At 34.1% G+C, this 20,644-nt stretch overlaps 1 protein-coding gene across 1 annotated transcript in view; it reads left to right on the forward strand.

Annotated features, from left to right (window-relative positions):
- Positions 1-277: 277 nt before the first annotated feature.
- Positions 278-20,644, forward strand: part of LOC146533701 (metabotropic glutamate receptor 2-like) — a 120,101-nt gene continuing 99,734 nt past the window's right edge. Inside the window, exon 1 of the mRNA XM_085194516.1 lies at positions 278-311. The gene's annotated coding sequence lies outside the window, so the exon portion shown is untranslated. The remainder of the gene's footprint in view (positions 312-20,644) is intronic.

Below are 20,644 nucleotides of genomic sequence, written 5' to 3' on the forward strand. Positions count from 1 at the left end.
TCTTTGGTAAGTACACAAAGATTAAAAATAACAATGTCTTATGTTTCTTATGAGAAACATTATTTTTTAGGATACAGGATAGAAGAGGGCATAGTGTAGCGTTGAAAACCTCCGTTTTCCACATTTATCGAATTTTGATTCCCTACGTGTTAGGTACCGGTCAAACCAGAGCTATCAAATTAAAATTAACATGATAAAGTTAGTTAAAATAAAATTAAATACTCGTAGGTATATTATTACTGAAAAAATAAAACGAGTAACCTAAATATCTATTTCAGGTATTGAGGCTCTACTGCAGCAAATTCTTTCTGGTAAGCACATATATTTTTTATACCTAATATTATACTTTTTCGATAAGATTTCTAAGAGAAGAAAGCTAGCACAATTCCTGAATTCCTGTCCCCAAAATTCGGAGGAATTAAGGGAACGGAGTGTCTAACACTAGGTTCCCTCTATTCCCTTTGTGTTCTCTTTTATGTTTGGGATACAGTGTAAAATTAAATTAACTTTTTGATTTTGATTTTACTATATTAATAACAAATATTAGGCACGTTTCAAGTGCTCCAGGTAACGGGTACTTCTAAAATTTTCAGGAAATCATCCAACAATAATTAATTAGCAATTAATAGAAGCTTACATAATTAATTGAACTTTAAGTAGACAGCTTTGTTTACGCGAATTTAAGGTAGATTAAAAGTAAAGTGTACTGTATTATAGTAGAATATTTCTTTTTAGTTTTGTCTTGTAATAAACTAGCCTGACGCATATGTTTTTAAATCATTTCTCTTTGCCTATCACGCTATATGCGTGATACAGCGTGAAACTAAAACAAATATACACGCAAAAGTTACAACATTTGAAACGTCTCCATTTTAACAAGAAAAGAACAAGTATTTAAAACTTACAGACTTGCTAAAGTTCAAGTCGTGTAACTCGATTCAATCAGTAAACTTCGCTAACTAGTTTTATCTATATACGAGTAAAAGTTATCTTGACACCAATGTAATGTTATTTGGGCTGTATAAGTAGTTGATTCAGTCTCGTACAAACAAAATACATTTAATACTTTTTCGTGGCCCAGCGGCACATAAATCGACGGTCGTGGGTTCGATCCCCACTCGAGGAAGTTAAATGTTACTCACTCTACTTACTCCAGAATTTGGCAGAAAGTGAGGAACGGAGGGTCTTAGCACTGGGTTTCCTCTGCCTACCCTGCTGTGTGCGGGATAAAGCGTGATGCTGATTTTTGAGCTTCCTATAGAACCAATTTTCTACCTTTTACGACACTATAACAACATTTTTAAGTTATTGCGTCTATAGAGAAAAGTAGGTAGAGTGAATTAACACATGAAGCTAAGACAATAAATATTTAACCAAACTATGAGTATACGATACTCAATTAACTAAACAAAATTAGGAGTTTCATGGTAATTTGTAACACGTACGCATACATACCTACATATATACATACGTAACAAACATTTCGTACATTTTACACAATAAAGCTTCTCACACAGAACTTCTGAAGACCAATTTACATAATTAGGTGGGTAATTTTTCAAAGAGGAAACACAATTGTATTTTGTGGAGAGTTTTGTAAAAAATCATTTACTTTTTTAATACTTTTTATAAGCTTTTTGTAATTAGAAGTAGTTATTTTTAATGTTTACATTATAATATGATTTAATAGATGACAAAGTGAGGTGTTGTATTTCGCCACTCAACACGTAGTGTCTCTAATTTGAATAGGTCCAATTTCCACTGAGGGAATGAATTATTTTCAAATCCTCGCTCTGCAAACAAGACAAAATGCGGCGTTAAGTTCCGCCACTCAACACATTTTTAATTAAATGAGTATTCCAAATTTACCCACAACCGATTATAATAGGTATAGGATTAATTTGGACATTCAAAGTAGGACCGAGACATATAACAGAGAATTTTATCTATAGTGTATTAAAAGATTTCCAAGCATTATTTTAAAGATGCCTCTAGCCTAGACTTGGATCACAAGTCTGGGGCGCTGTTCCGAGCTGCTATCACTGCAACACGATAGGTACCCGTCCGCTGAATCCATGTTGTTCTCAAGCTTCACACTGTATTCTGCCTATTGCAGGGGAGACAGAGGGAACCTAATGTTAAGACACTCCGATCCCCACGAACTGCACAATCCATGGAGGAGATAACAATCTCCTCCAGAAGAAGACTCCTTATTCATAACTGATTCAATCATGTAATATTTATAATCGCTAGTAGACTAGTATACAAGAAATTTATTTTAATAGGATATTGTATCCATAAGTTAAACTGCCAAGAAGTAGCACAAAGAACACCAAAACCATGAATTAATCAAAAGAATGATTTGAATATGAAAACAGTAAAAGATATGTTAACTTATACAAAGTATGGGTGTACCCACCGTATCGGTTTCCGTTTCATAATTTCCCGCCTCATTGAACACGCACAATTAAATTTTATTCGACGATGCGGAGAATGCAAACGTTATTTCTCTTTTAGATATTTCTTTATGATTGTTTTAATAAATGCCCTTGGCAAGCAGACATTTCGCGTGACGGTTGCGAGTTCGGTTTCCACTTGGAGAATGAAAATTTTCATTTCCTCTTTTACCAGAGGAAATTAACAAATTTCTCTTCAATCTTTCTCTTAAATCTTTCTATACTAAAATTTATAAAAATTGGCTTAAAAATTACATTCAAAAGGAATAAGCTTAATGCAACACCTTAATTTTTTATACGTTTGCAAAATCTTCACTTTAAGCTTCAACTGAGTAACGTAACCGCAACTGAATCAGACTTTAACATGATATTGAATTTCCTAAAGGACGGACAAAAGATCGTGTCATTCATAAATTTCCTAGATTTTTCTATACTTCTTCCACTTTTCTCTTTTGAACCTAATTTCATTATTAATTGGATAGTAAAGCACAACAATGCATTTTGTACTGTTAGGTTTTTTTTTTTCAAATTTGTAATATGCTATTGGCCATAGTGGTCTCCATAGCATCACCGGATTTTGTAGGAAGTCGAGCTTGAAGGGCTGTGACTTTGGCATCTTTGGCGCCAAAGAAGCTAGCAAAAAAGGCGTCTCCTGTGAGACACGGACCTCGGATTGCGTACTTCGTTCGTAGTGGAGGATTTTGGTCCGCTCGTGCCGAGCTCAGTTAAATATTTTTTTTCAGCTTCACCGGACCTTTCCTCGCTCAATTTCGAAGAGTTGAAGTGATGCGAGTGCGTTGGCGGAACTTAAAACAGTCCTTTATAGGAAAAATAATATTCTTTCCCCCGAGTGGAGATCGAACCGACAATTATCATATTTACAGAAAGACACTGTCTGACAGCGCTATCTACGATGGCCTCGGTGTATTTTTTTTTAACTTCGTGCTCTATCCCGAACATAACAGGATTGACAGAGGGAATCTGGTAATTTGAGAACCTACTGTTCAAGACACTCCGCTCTCCATTAAGACGCCTTCATTCCCCACTTTTTGCCGTATACACTTCGTTCTCCGTTCTTCGGCGTAATGACATTGAAATAAAAATATGTATAATACTATTTATTTGGGACATTGAGATACTATTATTCTTCAATATTTAATGATAAATGTATTGGGTTGCTATTTGTTTACTTCTTATAGCTTTGTTTGTTCCTTCGTTTATTTATTCATTCATTCATTCGTGAACATCGAATAAGTAAATATAATTGTATGAGATAGTACGTTTCATATTGACATATCGTGAAATTATTACCTACAGATTGGGCAACATTTACAAAAAACTTATACATATCAATCACACCTTAATGTCGTCGTTCGATTCTCACATGGGGGAACGAATTATTTAATTTATTTTTTCTCCGCACTGGTAACAACAAAAGTTGAGTTCCTGCACTCAACTCGCAATTTCTTGTAAATTCTATGGATAGTGAGAAACGTAGTATCTGAAAACCAGCTTCCCTTTGTCTACACTACTATATGTGGAATACAATTAATCTTTTCCAATATATCGTCAGCATTTTATGTTGTAACGAGACAACTGAGTCTTGTTAACAACATAAAATGCTAAACTGGTTAAGGTTGTTTTTTTTTATAATTGTCACAAGACTCTCACAAAAGAGAAGTTAAATATTTTCTTCCTCAGCCTATCGCCGTCCACTGCTGAACTTCCCTCATCGAGCGCCAACAATTTGGTTACCGGTTTTGCGCTTCTCGCATCCATCCGACTAATTATTTCGCAAAATTCCAATTGCTCTTTTTGTTATCAGCTTATCAATGTAGCTTCACATTTTTCATTTCTTTGTACTTTGTAATGCTCTCGAGCATTACATAATTGCCCATTTTTTTAGAGTTACCTAACTCAGAAGGTAAACGGAAAAACGGAGTCCTTATGGGATCTCTCTATTGGCATCGGTTGTCTGTCATGATCATTAAGATCACGTAGAGGTATATCGCTGAAATTAATATCAGTTACTGAAGTTTATGATCCCTAAGAATACAAAAGAAATTAAGCTTCTGAGTCAACGCGAGCAAAAAATACGAGGGTAGGCTACAATATAATCCACGGGAAGGACCCTATACTTCCCGTGGATCTATAGTTATAAAATTTTACACAAAGTGAGAACTTACAGTACAATTTCCAACAATTTTTGTAGAAAAGCCTAAAAAAGTACCTAAAATCAAAGATCGCGATAATATCTTAACTTGACCCTTTATCTACCGGATAGATACACTTAATGCAGCGGCGACTAAACCTCAGTTTAGAATCTAGTCAGATTGTCTGATTTCAATTGCAAATCACTTCCGAGTATCGACTCTCTAACACTTTCTGTATTCAAATTCAAATTTTCTTATTTTCTTTCCATTTTTACATTGAAATGTTATCTAAAATATTTTTTATGGAATTAGTAATAGCTTTACACATTATATTCTTATATAGGACTAGTGGACCCGGACGCGGCTACGCCTGCTTAAACTATAAGAATATTTATTAACTATATTTTCAGATTTCAATAGAATTAGTAAGAAAATATAAGCTTAAATAATCTAAAAGAATAATAAGTAGAGTCATATTATTAGAAAAAATATCTGAGAAATTGAAAACCAACATAAGAAGTAAAAATAACTACAAATTAAGTAAAAATAACATAAGAAGTAAAAATAACCCGTACCTAAAAACTACCTAAAAGGATATTTTTTGCCAGCAATATCAAATAAAATAAGAAGAAAACCAACGTGTATTTTAAATTAATTATAAACAGCAAATAAAGTTCAAAAATGTAATAAAACCATCAACGTCATCTGCCCGTTCGCGTAGGTCATACTATGCCGCCCGTAGGCTAGGTCATTTCGAATCAGTGACATCTACTAAATTATTTATTAGAATGTTATACAGTAAACTATAATTTCAATCTAGATAAAATGCTATAATGTTTATTTTCATAAGGATGAATATCAAAATGTCGCGGTAACGGTTGCGTAGCGACGCGACGGTTGTTATTAACATGGCAGAATAAATTGCATGTCAAATTAAAAAGTACTTTAAAATATATTAATTTACATGTGTAATGTAATGTTATATAGCCTATAGCACTTCTGAAGAATGCAGCTTTCATACAAAACAAAAACAATGTAAATCGGACCAGTAGATCCAGAGATCTTAGCGTTCAAACAAACAAACAAACAAACAAACAAACAAACTCTTCCGCTTTATTATATTAGTATAGATTAGTATTAGTATAGATTAGTATAGATAAATATCTTTAATACCTGTATTAATAAATGAATCATTTCTAACATAAGAAAGTGCAAATAGAATTTTATATGAACTTACAGTGCTGAAACATCGTGTGCACGGTAGAGCCAATCAATCAACTCAGCCTTTTTGTGTACTGATGGACATAGGCCAGAGTTCCCGGTCCTCGGTTTCCAGTCCGAGCTAGCAACTTCTTGAAGGTCTTAATAAAGTAAGCAGTTACAAATAGATTCACTTAGAGAGGTTAATTAGATTTTAATGGAAATTAAGTACACGCACGCTGTGTTGTGATCACGGAGCCGCCATTTTTAATAAACTCTTCAACTACGAACGCACGATGTTGTCCCGACCAAGCCATTGCTCACACTAAAACTGCATGTCATGGCGCGTCTAATGACACCATCCCCACCCTTCTACTCCTTCTCTTCTTCGTGCAACGTCCTTCCAAAACCGGAAAGTTCAATATGACTCACCCTGTATAAGTTTCAATCATATTTGAGAAAATGTTAAAATACAAATACTCAACAATTAATACAAAGATATGGATAAATGGATATGAAACGACAGTTTTTATTCTTTTAATTTATTTGGTTCACTAAAAATACATAGTTAATAGCTTATATTTCACGATTATTATTGTATTCATATTTTATTTCTATACATTAAATAAAACTAAATATATTACTATTTCAATATATTTAGAACCAAAACGACAACAAAGACAAAGAACGTTTACAAGAGAGCCTTGTAATGGATTCAAGGCACAAGTGCGGTTTACAATCAGGCTGACTGTCTGATTTCAATTGATGCGCTTTAGACCTGTCCATTGTGAATTAGATAGTAGGTTTAGATAGATATAGGTACAGTGCTAAGGATGAAATTAACGTAAAATGTTAACTAAATATATTAATTTCTCTGTTCAGCTTTTCGCTGTAATCCGTAGTGATAAGACACTTCGTTCCTCACTTTCTGTTCAATTTTCAAAACATTGCGTATTGAGTGGTTGAACTCTACCCTGCTATTTGAGTTATTGCCACAGTGGGGGAATGAAAATAATTTATTCCCCTAAGTGGGAATCGAACCTCCATCTGTCTCTTAAAGTCAAATATATACTGATATGTATTTCACAAAAATCTGAGTTCCTTGTTAAATTTCGTGATTTCTGCTCAAAATGTAGTTAGTCCATATAAAAAACGTTTTATTACCAACCTCGGCTCGTCTACTGTACTAAAAGCGTCATTTACTCTTTCAGCTGAATCAGAGATTTGTCTGCTTTATAGTTATTTCTTTCCTTGTTTAGTTTCCTTTGTTATGTTATATTTGTTCAAATATTATAAAACTTTAGCATTTGTACGGCGGAACGCGCTTATCCTAGGAACTATTGGTTAGGTTAATACTAATACTGGTTCGAATAAAAAAAATGAACGAAATTGGAATTCGTTGATAGGGTGATTGATGATAATTTGGCATTTATATTCGACATTAGCTGGAAGAAATTTATATCCTATATCTTATAAAACAAAGTCGCTTTTCGTGTCTGTCTGTTGTTTCTAACTCTTCTTCTTCTAAACCACCCAATGGATTTTGATGCGGATTTCACCATTAGGTCAAGTGTTTTTCATAGAAGGTTTATATATAATTTATAATTTGTACATTCTTATGTAAATTAACATAAATACGATAAATGTGTATAAAGTCCTACCCGTTGAGACACATTCGCGCATGCGCTGCTTTAATGGTAAGTACTACATGAAAAAAATGTACTGGAGTATTGTTCCTCTTAATAAGATCTACAAAAAAATCTGCGACAGCATATTCGTATCTTTTAAGAATAACGTGTAGTGATCATATTTCTGTCTAAAAATTGTAATTTCAATATATTTTTTATTGTGAGGGATATTTTTCCATAATGATATTAATCCTTATCCTTTAAAATACTTTATTAATTTTCTACGTTAAACGAAGATAAAATTTTCTTTTTTTGATTTCGAAATTGCGAATAGTTTTACAGAAAAACGCATTTAATTGTTGACACATCCCGCCGTTGACACATCCCGCCGTTGACACATCAGCTGTATGTTACTCAAGTTTCACTTATCCCTTACTCTCAGCATTAAATAAGTATATTAGTTACGTTGGCCATTTAATGTAGACCAAAACTGTCTTTTACTGTTTTTCATTTTAATAAGTACTTTAGAAGTTGTAACAATATCAAAAAAATCCTTGCTGCGAAACGGCTCGCCACTCGCCATGCATCCGCCATGCCTGCCTGCCTTTCACGCATCGGTGGTTCAGTGGTAGAATGCACGCCTGCCACGCGGGCGGCCCGGGTTCGATTCCCGGCCGATGCATTCTATTTAATTTTCCTCACAGGCAGCCACGTAGTGCTTGCTTTTCATCAGGGACAGAATACCCCCTTCAGCATTAACCACAAGGTCGAAAAAAAAAAACCCGGCTGCCTTTATAGCAACGAAGATTTAGTTAGATGCGTTTGCACGTATTGGATAATTGGAGTTGAATGTATTATTTAAGCGCGATATGGTTGGTTTCACATTTTTTGTAGTAGTTATTAGTAGGTAGGTTTTTGTTTATAACTTCTTCCGTTTAAAAATAGTCATTTAACTATGAAGTACGAAGTGAAGTACTTGAAAAGATTAGTAGCACAGATTTAAAATTACGGTACCTACTAAAAAATCCTTGCTGTGTAAAACAATTGGAAAATCCTTATTGAAACTACAAAAATGCGGGTTGCATTAGAGTTTTATTAATTTTCACATTATCTTAAGTTCTATGCAAACATACATTAAACATAATCCAGTAGTTAAAGCGGGCGAAGCCGCAAGAGGGTCGCTAGTATAATATAAAATGAAAATTAATTAAGTCAAAACTTATAGCAACCTGGTTTTTACGGCGAGAAAAATAAAGGTAAAACCCTTATCCCTGCAGTCTTGAGAACATCTGTTACCTTTTAGTTCTTGGTAAATCCCTTTAATAGAAAACAATTCTCGACTTTCCCAAACCCTTGTACTTCATACACTTTTATGAGAAAGGATAGAATATTCACCTATGATTATCATAGTATTTCTTTGTTTTTATGATTATTTATTTGAATATGCTCTTGCATTTTTAAATGCCTTTTTTTCTATTCCCGTAGAAATTTCAGGAAATCCTCTCTTAGCGCCCTCAGTTTTCCCATACACCCAACTTTTTTCTTAGAGATTAGATGGGTTGCTAGGGTCTCTATATTCAGATCATAAAACTAACTGAAGACTATATGTTGCCGAGGACTAATAGCTATACAACTAAAAAAGTTCAATCAAAATCCGTCCGTGAGACCGTCGTGGCGCACTGGCACAAGGGTGTGTAACGTGATGATAGTGGGTTCAATCTTCACTCGGAGGAATGAATTATTATTTTTAAAAAAAAAGCCCGGTGTTGAGTTCCGCTACTCAACACGTAAAGTGGGGAACAAGGTGTCTTAATACTGGGTTCCCCTACCCTGCTATACGCGGTGTGAAGCTAAAAATCCGTCCATTAATTTTTAACTTAACACTAGGTTCCCACTTCCTTGAATTGAATTATACTTATAAATAATGTTCAAATGGAACATAAAAATCTACAACACTACAATATGATACTCAACAGAATCACTCAACAGACAAAATCACACTCCTAATATAGCCCAAAATAATATTATATAATGTAACGAAATATATTGTACACGGAGATGATTTACACGATACGACAGCCACCCCCAAATTGCAGAGAGCATTTGTCTCACTTACTACATAACCCCCCTTTTCCGCCCGCCCTTATTTCTGTTTCCGGTTTCTCTTATCTTATCTTGGGAGTTCACTGAGCAATTTTGTGAGTTTTAAGGGTAATGTTTTGTATGAATATTTATATACGATGTATGTATTTTTTCCACATATAGCACGGTACAGGGGGAGAATCTACAGATAATACTAACAAAATAAGCCGCGGCGTTTACTTCCGCCACTAATATTGCAATATCTCGAATCGCGACCGTAGAATGGAGTCTCTCACTAAGTACTCTCTGCCCTGCTGTATGTGTATATGATAGAAAAAAAAACTAATTTAACAAGGTTCTTTAGTGCCCAGGAATTATTATCTTAACACGTTTGGTAGGTCTACTTGTAACTATAAAATAAAATGTAAGGAACTGAATTTGACCAATTGGTAACAGTATCATCGAGCTGGTCCAATGATGGAACCAGGACCTGAATAGAGGAATTCGGAACGTGTTTTAGGTTTTTTTTTATCAATGATCATTTTAAGTCCAAATTATATTTACCTCAATTGGAAATCGAATCTTGGTCTTCATTCTTTTGAAATTCATACATTTAACACAATCTACACAATTTTAAAACAAAATATATAACTCCTTGTCACGACGAAGACAATGTAACTTATCTTGTATGGTATTACACAGAAACTTTGTTGAACTTTGATTAAACAAACCGACAATGTTTTCTATTTTCTTTTTATAAATAACAGAAGATACAATTTAAGCTTTTCTATTTATTCAAATTCTTTTATTACGTGACAACTTGAGAAATTTTCTTGCATATTAAATTTTAAAAAATATTTACCTAGAACCTAGAACGGTAGAATCCCGCACATGTACGAGTAGACAAAGGGACCACACGTATCTAATTTTAATACTCACGTTCACACTGATTCAAACACTCCGTTCCCATTAAGATACTACACTTACCCTTCCCCTTCTTTCCGCCGCATTCTCGAGGCTTCTTCGCTTAAGAGGCAATGCCGCAGTAATATGTGGCCATCCTGGCGATATAGCACAGCGACTGAATATTGACGCGATAGTTTTGAGTTCGATCCCCACTCGGGGGAATGATTATATTTAAATTATTTCCCTTCTACGCTTACAAAATAATGTGATGTTGATTTCCGCCACTCACACAGTGTCTCGAGATTTGAGTGGTAAGTAGAACGGAGTGTTTTGACACTAGGTTTCCTTTGCCTATCCTGCTATACGGGAAAAAGCGTGAAGCTGTTAACATATGATATAATATTAATATTTAATAGTCTATTAAAAAGGAATAAACAAATTTAAAAATAAAATATTATTACATTTTCAAAGCGAGCAAATAATATATAATTGAATTTAAAAAATCCACTTCCTTTTGTCTGTGAACCTAAATAGTTTTGTAAATAAGAACAATTCTAACGTCTAAAGTTGAAATATCCGGATTTTCAGCTCAATCGAGTGTATTGGGATTGCAGCATGAACTCTTATGTTGCAGAATAGTCTAAAAATTTCATTAGGTATGTACATCTAAAGAAAGCTTTCGTTATGGGAAATTTTATTTATTTATAGAAATAAAATTTACTAGTTGGTCATATTAAATACATGTGCTATATTTTGTAACTTTACTTACACTTATATGTTTAATAATCAGCTTCACGCTGTATCCCGCTTATAGCATGAACCTAGAGTTAAAACACTCCGTTCCCCACTTTCCGCCTGATTTTTGCCTTAGTGCCTGAGCGAAGAAATTAAAAATATTAATAAATAAATTACTGAACAAATGAACTCCTTTTAACACGCTTTTATTATTAAGTCGAACCGTAACTAAGCAATAAAATCTAGAAGACTGAATTACACGCGATTCATAATTGTGTTTAGTTTTTTTTAATTATTTATTTACCTACGTACTAGATAGTACGTTGGACTTACAAAAGTGTCGAAACATTCTCATCCAGTGGGAGTGGGAGTGGACCTCATCCCACTTTCTACATCCCAGATGTTCTGCTTTTTTCTTCCTTATTACGTTCCTTTTCTTCCTTATTATATCCATCTGGATGTAATAAGGAAGAAAATCCCTTTTCTTCCTTATTGTAGGGTAGTCGTATCAGACAAACATCAGAAATGGAAGGTACTATTATATTCTCTCTTACGATGAAGTGACGCTCGGGACAGTGACTGGATCTTGCAACCACGAGAGTAGGTTTCAGGAGCCCCTTTACATTAACTAACACTCACCTTCATTACTCGAGCCCAATATAGCAATTTACTAGATTACCCTATGATGAATCACACATATTCATAATTAAAATAATAATTGATTAATTACATTATCAATTATCAGAATAGTTAAGAATAGTCGCGACGCAGGTACGTAAACGAGCGACTGTAAACACGGCGGTTGTAGGTTTGTTTCCCAGTCGGGGGAATGAAATATTTAATATTTTCTTTCGTAGCTCTGTGCCTCAAGAATTCGGTAAAAAGTGGGGATCGAAAGTGTCTTAACGGGAAATGAAATGTTATAATAGTAGGTTCAATTTTCCTAACCCGCTATGTGTGGCCTGAAGCTATAGACAGATAGATACATACTAGGTGGATCCAGGAAGGCCCATAGCCTATATTATATTAAGGTGATAGTTTCGCGGTCAGGGTTACCTAGGAGAACTCGAGAACTCGGTAGTTACCACTTAAAATGGTTAGTGCGTCATACACAACTTTTACCTTTTCCATGGGTGAAACCATGCATAAAAGCTAGTATATTATAAAATAAATAAAATAAATATTTCATGTTTTTCAAAGTACATAATAAAATATTAATATGAGAATGTTGAATATTTTGAGATAACATTATGTAAACATAACTTGAAAGCGGGTGAGTCTAAATATGTTTTATATAAAGACTTACTTCACAGAGAAGTTTACTATGAAAACAGAAAAATATTTTCATTTAATGTAAAATATTATACTCGTACGTCCTAAAATAATTGTTTTTCCAGTCGCCAACACCTCGGTAGCAGGTTTGATTCCCACTCGAGAAAAACTTAGCGATAAGTTCCGCCACTCAACACTGTGAATGAATTTCAAAAAATAATGATTTTATTTTATAAAAGTTCCCTCTGTCCTCTGTTCATAGCAGGACAGAGGGAACCTTTTTTTATGGAAAAAGGACAAGGCAAACGAGCGTTCGGGTCACCTGATGATGATCACCGCCGCCCACGACCCCGTGCAGCTCCAGAGGAGCTACAGGTGCGTTGCCGGCCTTTAAGGTGGAGATAGACGCGCTTTTTGAAGGAACCCATATCGTACCGACCTGGAAACACTGCCGCGGGTAGGCTATTCCACAGTTCGGTGGCGCGTGGAAGGAAATTCCTACGAAACCGCACAGTAGTGGAGTGCCACGCATCCAGATGGTGTGGATGATATTTAAGTTTGTGACGTGCTGTGCGGTTAGAAAATTCGGCGGCAGGTAACAGGTCAAACAGTTCTTCAGAACACTCACCATGATAAATGCGAAAGAGAACGCACAGCGAGGAGACGTCTCTACGCAGAGCCAAAGTGTCAAGCCTTTCACAGCTTACTGGGTCCTTAATGATTCGAACAGCTCTACGTTGTATGCGATCAAATGGGTCAAGCTGATACTGGGGTGCACCAGCCCAGAGATGAGAACAGTACTCCATATGTGGCCGAACCTAGGCCCTATATAGGGCCAATCGGTGTTTTGGTGAACCTAGTGTTATGACACTCCGTTCCCCTTTTTCTGCTGAATTCTGTAGAAATTAAGTGTTGAGTGGCGAAACTCAACATTGCGCTTGGCCTCGACACCAGAGCGAAGAGAAAGAAATATTAAATATTTAATTTCCTCCAGTGGAAATTGAACTCACAATCTGAGCCGTTTACAGTCACACTTTGTGCCCCTATGCCACGACAAGATAATTCTAAATAATATTTCTTAAAATATGCTATTCACAAAGAAAAATACGCGCGCCGCTTAAAGGGCACGTACCTTCTCAGTACAAACTTTGAAGCTACATCGGGATAAATGTCGGCATTTTGACACGTTGTTAACGTGAAAGAGGACTAAAAGAGAACTAAATTGACATGTAACTTTCGACGAGACAAGACGTGGAAAAAATAATAAATATATTTTTTTATTATCCTTATGACTGTGTCGTCATGGCAAAGCGTTTATCTGTAAACGCGACTGTTTTAGGTTCAATTCCCTATCAGAGGTATGTATTATTTCAATAACGTTTTGATATAGCGCAGCCTTGACAAGAGAAAATGAAATTTTGAAATGCATGCTGAAATTTTGCATGTAGGTTCTTCGGGGATTAAAATTTCTTGAAATTTTTACAGAAACGAGAAAAACAATGACGGAAAAAACATTTTAAGGTTTATAGGCCGTTAGTAAGACAATAAATATATTTTTGCTGTAAGTGTTACCAATATCCACCCACCGGTAGTAAGCTTTGCGCGTGGGTGTAGCTTTATTTGACAAATTGCAAATTTCAATGGTCCCAGAACTTGTCGATATTCGATGAGAATGCGAGCTCACAACTATTCCATTTACTTACAAACTGGATCGTTAGCTGTTCTTGTCATAGTTGAAAGACAATTCAAGTAAAAAATTTTTTACGTAAAATATCCTATTAATAGTAGTAGGTTCAGTTTTTCATTATAAATATATTTTTTGCTCTTTCCAGCATATAGCAGGATAGCCAGGGACAACTTGAGTCCAAGACTGCGTATTGAGTAGCAGAACTCAACGCAGCGCTGGTCACATTTTTAACATTTTTTTCTGCTTTACGTTGTATCCCACGTGTAGCAGGGTAGGCAGAAGGAACCTAGTGTTTAGATATTCTATTCCCTATGCACCGCAGAACAAAGATTACAATTTTGGGAAGAATATCTATATTTCAATTATTTAAATCTTCCTGTTCTGGTAGAAAAAACATTAGGTCATCACCCCTCAATGGTGTGGGTTCCCACCACTCTACTAAAAAGCTGCAAAAAACTTTATAACCCAATGTGTCTAAAAAGAGTATGAGTGTAGGAAACGAGCAATAACGCTAGCTCACTTCATACTTGTCCTGCAATTTATGTTTATGTTCACTATTTAGTATATAATAAAACAGTTCATAAAAACTTTCGTTAAAGGTTCTGATATAAAGTAGAATAGCCAAAACAGGAAAAGACGGCTTATGTAAAATATAATTTTTCTTAGCCATAGAGAATGGAGCGCCAAATGCCAGGATATCCGCATACGTCTTTCGCCTCGTCTACTGTCATCAAGCTCTTCAGACATACCCAAAAATATAAGGTGGTTCTCATATTCTATACGAGACCTCCCAATTTCAAATATACTCGTACTGTGTTCTCGAAAGTCAACCCAGATATGACTCTGCTTCATAGATATTTTTTGATATTCTTTCGTTACTTATGCTCTCGACGGATTCAAACAACCTGAACACATTCTTCTTCATAAATCTATCATTTGTGACATTCGCCTTTCATTCTGTGCATCTCTTAATTGCGAATTCAATCAGCTAACATGTATATATTACAATTGAAAATACAGCAATAAGTAAGTAATTAACTTTAAATAGACGTCGAGCTCCACCTCTCAACGAGCAATCTCTCCAGAATTCTGTGAAAAATGGGGGACGGAAGTATCATACTCGGAACAAAGTGCCCTAATACTAAGTTGGCAGGTTCCCTCTGCCTACCCTCTCGCCTCTCCTCTCCTCTGCCACACGCAGAATACAGCGTCAACCAAAAGAAAACCATAAAATAGGGGTCAAAATTAATGGCTACCCGAACGGAAACACCAATGCAAAAACAAAAATCCAAAGAAGTAAATTAAAGTGGTCGTTTTTAATTGAAACGTCCGTACCAGTTAAAACTGGGTACAGGCGAAACGTAAAGCGAAGCAATTGAGTCAATATCGTGTGATCGTTTCTAGGATTTATTTCAAACAAATGTATAGATAAGTATATATCTAAGTATATAGACTTCTTAGTGCGATTCGGGTACGATGCCATGCAACGCAAAAATGGTATTAATTCAAAAATTAAATATTTAAATTTCTTGATGAAAGACGGAATTTATTTAAATATACATTTTCATTTCTTCGCTCTGGTGTCGAGACAAAGCGCAGCCTTCAGTTCAGATACTCAACAAGGAATGCCTCCAGAATTCGGTGGAAAATGGAGAACGGAGTGTCTTAACACTAGGTTCCATCTGCCTACTCTGCTGTGAGCGGAAAGCAGCGTGAAGCTGTATAAATTTATAGTAGATGTGATATTGGGCTACAAAAATAACATATATTTTAAATAGAAAATAATAAAACATGTTTTTTTTTTACTTTTTAATTTTTGTTTAAATTTGTGCATATAGATTTAGTTTGAAGTCGATTTTTCTTTCTTTTTTTTTCTTTATTTTCTATATTTTAGTTTTAGTTTATGTTTCGACGATCCCTATGTATAAGCTGTGCTGCTGAAAAGCAGCAGCTACTTTTAGAATTCGATTTAATAGTTCATTCCCTCTTGCGGGAATCGAACACACAACCATCGAGTTATTGAAAATATTGATAATATTTTCAATAACTCGATATTGAAAAAATCTGTATTATTTTTAAACTTAATACGACAACAATCATACCAAACAATATTTACCTACCTTATTAAGATAGCATCAAAAAAAATTGCCTAAACTTTTCTCCAGAGAATATAAATGTCTCGGTGGCTTACTAATTTACATACAAAGGGTTCCTGACAGTTTTATGGGCCTCCACAAATTTGGGGCCAAATCTTTAAAAAAATATATTTAGGAGGCTTTTGGGGTCGCCGAGAAAAATTGCTGGGGATAGAAAATAAATTATAGCCCAACTTACTCTCTCCTAATGCTGGTATAATTGACTCGGTTCATTTTGTGATGTATTTTTGAAAAGGCAATCTTGTTTGTAGTAACTACTAAAGGTTGGTATTATATATTGTATTGAAAAGTAATCTGTTTCTTACTGTCGTATCTTTTTTGATTGGAAATTTTTAAAATATTTTTTGTTTAGTTTTTATTTGCACGTCTTTCTAAATATTCTGTGAGATAACTAAGAGAAATAAAATCTTAGGTTTCTCTATTTATATTTTTTTTTTGGTGTCGAAATGGCAAGTAGTCTTAATGTTGTATACGTAAATTGTGCGAAAATCTAGGGAAAATACGAAATAAATTATAGTTTTTTTAATATTATTTTCTAATATTACATTAAAAATTACAATCTATTTCTAAACAGGAACGATATTACTGAACTCAAATATTTTTAATTCATTTTAAAAACCAAATTTCAAGACGGAAAACCTCTCTTCATAATTAAATCCTAAATAAACGAGTAATGAATCAAAAATTTTTCAAGAAGCTCATTAATTTAGAAGAAAAAATATTATATTTCCATCTACGTTACATTCGATCCCAGGTGGCTGTGGCTTAGTGAAAAGTTCCCCTTGAAAATGTAACGCCGATAATTTTCTACGAATAGCAATTTGCTCAGGCTGTCGAACGAAAGGAAAGGGAACGTATTGATTCAATCAACCACTGTGCTTTTCAGTTACAGCACATGGTCTCACATATTGTTTTGAAGAATGTGTATTCATTTTATATATTGTTATCAAAATTAGTATCCATACCTATATTATATATTCGAAAGTAACTCTATCTGTCTGTCTGTCTGTCTTTTACGCAATCAGGGCCAAACCGCTAATTTAATTGTGATAAAATACTCATATAGAGATACTTGAGGGTCTCGGGATGAACATAGGATACTTTTTTTTCTCATATTTGTAATATTTTCGATATATACCAATATATTAAAATACTTATTAATTTGACATGCAATTTATTCCGCCATGTTAATAACAACCGTCGTTGCTAAGCAACGATTTGCAAAGTTTGTTGTTAGAAAACGTCACCCAAAATGAGCTTGCTTAACGAATCTCTCTCTCTCTATTGAAAACTGAAAATAATTTCATAAATATATTTAATAAATATTCGTCTAGTTCAAGCGGGCGTAGCCGCGTTCGGGTCTACTAGTATGTATATATTTTATAATTTTAAAATTATTTTTTGGTTAGATATAGGGAGGACGGTGGACGTTAATTCGCATGTTAAGGCTAGGACATCGATAAGCATCAATAGATACTTAGAATATTTAAGGTGTCTATCCATTTCATCCCCATGTACATATTATGTTCAGCAATACGTGATTGGAAGAAATTAGATTCTTTAAGAAAATTGGGAATCCTATGCCCTAACTTAGCTGCATAGCTATAGCTTTTTTATTAACTTAATTAATGGCTTTTAGGACTTATATCGAAAAAAATATGAGTGTTTTTTCCATAAATAATTTCAAAACTTACTAGTTTATTTATATAGAAATATATAAAAAATGAATGAAATGAAAATGAATTAAAATTATAAAACGTTACAAATTATTTATTTTAAAATACCACTTGTTATATCTAATAGATACTATTTTAATAAAAAATATATAAAACAGAACCAGCTTCCATAAGCTATATATTAAAGTGAAAAATATAAGTGCCTTGGATGCATTCCAGGTTAATGGTGAGCACTTGGCAATGCAACTAATATGAGAATAAAGGATATGAGGTGAGAGATTCTTATTATATTTTTACAATAATAACAAAAATATTGGTAAATAAGATAGGATAGGGATAGAGATAGGATAGGTTTGATTCCCATTCAGCTCTTGCAACAAGACAAGGCTGGACGTTGAGTTTTGGCACTTATTACATAAGGACTCTGGAATGAAGCGGTGCGTGAGCAAAAGAATTTCTTAACATCAGGTTATCCTGCCTCCTATCCTGCGATATCCGTATATAGATATATTTTTTAGCTTCTACGCTATGAACAGCGGATACCTAGTGTTAAAACACTCTGTTCTACACTTTCAATTATAAATTCTTAGATCGAAGTAAAATTCGTATTCATAATTATTATGTTTTCAGTAAGACGACACTATGCCAACGCACCACTAGGAATAAAAAAATAAACAATACTAACATTTTATATCCTCCACAATCTCTTATAAAATATATTCATTTTTCTTGTGCAGTCGAGCATTAGTTTGTTGTAGCGAATACTGTTTCAGTTGACGGGGCAATGGATCCAGTCATTTTTCAAGGTGTACGCTGTAATTCATAATATTCTCGTTCCTGAATAATATTTATTTATATTATTTTTTTATTATATCTTGACACGTTTTAGACAGTTAAGTGTCATTCATGTCAGTTTTTAGACGTTTTGTGGCGTCGCTATATTTCGTCAACCTAAAAACGATTATATTTAGACTCAATGTTTTCTTAGTTTAACGCTGTATTGTTTACAATTTTTTTTTAGATTCACGACGTTTAGTGCATCTAACATGTTAGGTAGGGAATCTACTCTCGAGCGTAACTTAACACTGCAGTTTGTCTTGTTACTACAGCAAAGAAATGAAATCAATTAATTATCCCGAGTAGAAATCGAATCCACAGCCGTCGTATTTACAGTTGCGTGCTGTACCGCTGCACCACGATGGCCTTAAAAACAAAATAAATGTACAATAAACCTGAGAATCGAACCTACAACCGTCGTATATACAACTCAGTCACGATAGTATCAGGCTACAATATTTTTGTTTCTGAAGTATACCGACAAAATAAATGATATACCGATATTACTAGTTTATAATGACAATGTGAGCGTGTTAACAGTACGTTCCCAGGTTCCCTTTGCCTACCATGTTATGTGCGGGATACAACGTGAAAATAAAAAATAAATCTGCATTTGTTGAACTATTTCAGCACTGAGCTATAGGGACTCAATTAAGGTATCGAATTTAATAGCAAAAAAATTTTCATATTTTTTTATTTCAACATCTTCTGCCTTTAAGAATACTCTACGAACTGTCAATACATTTTTTCATTATTTTCGATATTAATGAGACACTTTATTTGTATGTAATGGTTTTTTTTAGTTTCACGCAATTTTCGTATATAACAGTATAGGTATAGAAAATATTGTTAGAACACTCCGTTCCCTAATCTGGAGACTGCGAGATCAATAATAAAACCCCGAGTGGTAATCGAACCTACTGTCAAAGACTGTGCGGCGGCCTTCATTTTTAAGATTATTTTGTATAACTACAATTATTTTACCGTGATGATAAAATCTCATGTAACTTTATTTTTCCCCAAGGACCTGATGATATCTTTAGAAAATTGAAGTTGAAATATTTTTAAAAAGAAAACTCTATAGACAAATGAAAATGTATTATACAAACGTGTTTTTCCTTTTTTTTTGTATTATAGATTTTAATTTTATTTTTTCATCATTGCAAGGCGGCGGTTGGTGAACGCTAGTTAAGCTAAATATAAAACTTATAAAAATATATTTATGCATAATTCCGAAATTTTATAAACATTATTATATAAACGAGCGTTATATAACCATCCTGGCACAGCGGTATAGCAGCTGACTGCAAACGCGTCATTTGTGGGTTGGGTTTTCATTGGGGGCAAAGAATTATTTTTTACTAGCGAAGGCGCGCAGCTTCGCTTGCGTATTTAAGGGTGAATTCTAATAACCCATGAAACATGTGTTCAATGAAATATTTTTAAGAGTCTAAATTTCAAATTTTATAAAAATCGGTGGCGATTTAAAGATTTTTCCATACAAACTTTCAACCCCTTATTTGCACCCTTAGGGGGTGAATTCTAGAAAACCATGAAACATATGTTCAATAAAATATTTTTAAGAGTCTAAATATCAAATTTTATAAAAATCTGTAGCGATTTAAGAATTTTCCCATACAAACTTTCAACCCCTTATTTGCACCCTTAGGGGAAGTATTCTAGAAAACCATTAAACATGTGTTCAATTAAATACTTTTAGGAGTCTGAATTTCAAATTTTATAAAAATTGGTGCCAATTTAAAAAAAAATCTATACAAACTTTCAACCCCTTATTTGCACCTTTAGGGGGAGAATTCTAGAAAACCACGAAACACGTGTTCAATTAAATACTTTTA

Source organism: Heliconius melpomene, chromosome 12, assembly GCF_056956725.1.
Source record: "Heliconius melpomene rosina isolate 202511_hmr_F chromosome 12, ASM5695672v1, whole genome shotgun sequence".
NCBI classification, from domain to species: Eukaryota; Metazoa; Arthropoda; class Insecta; order Lepidoptera; family Nymphalidae; genus Heliconius; species Heliconius melpomene.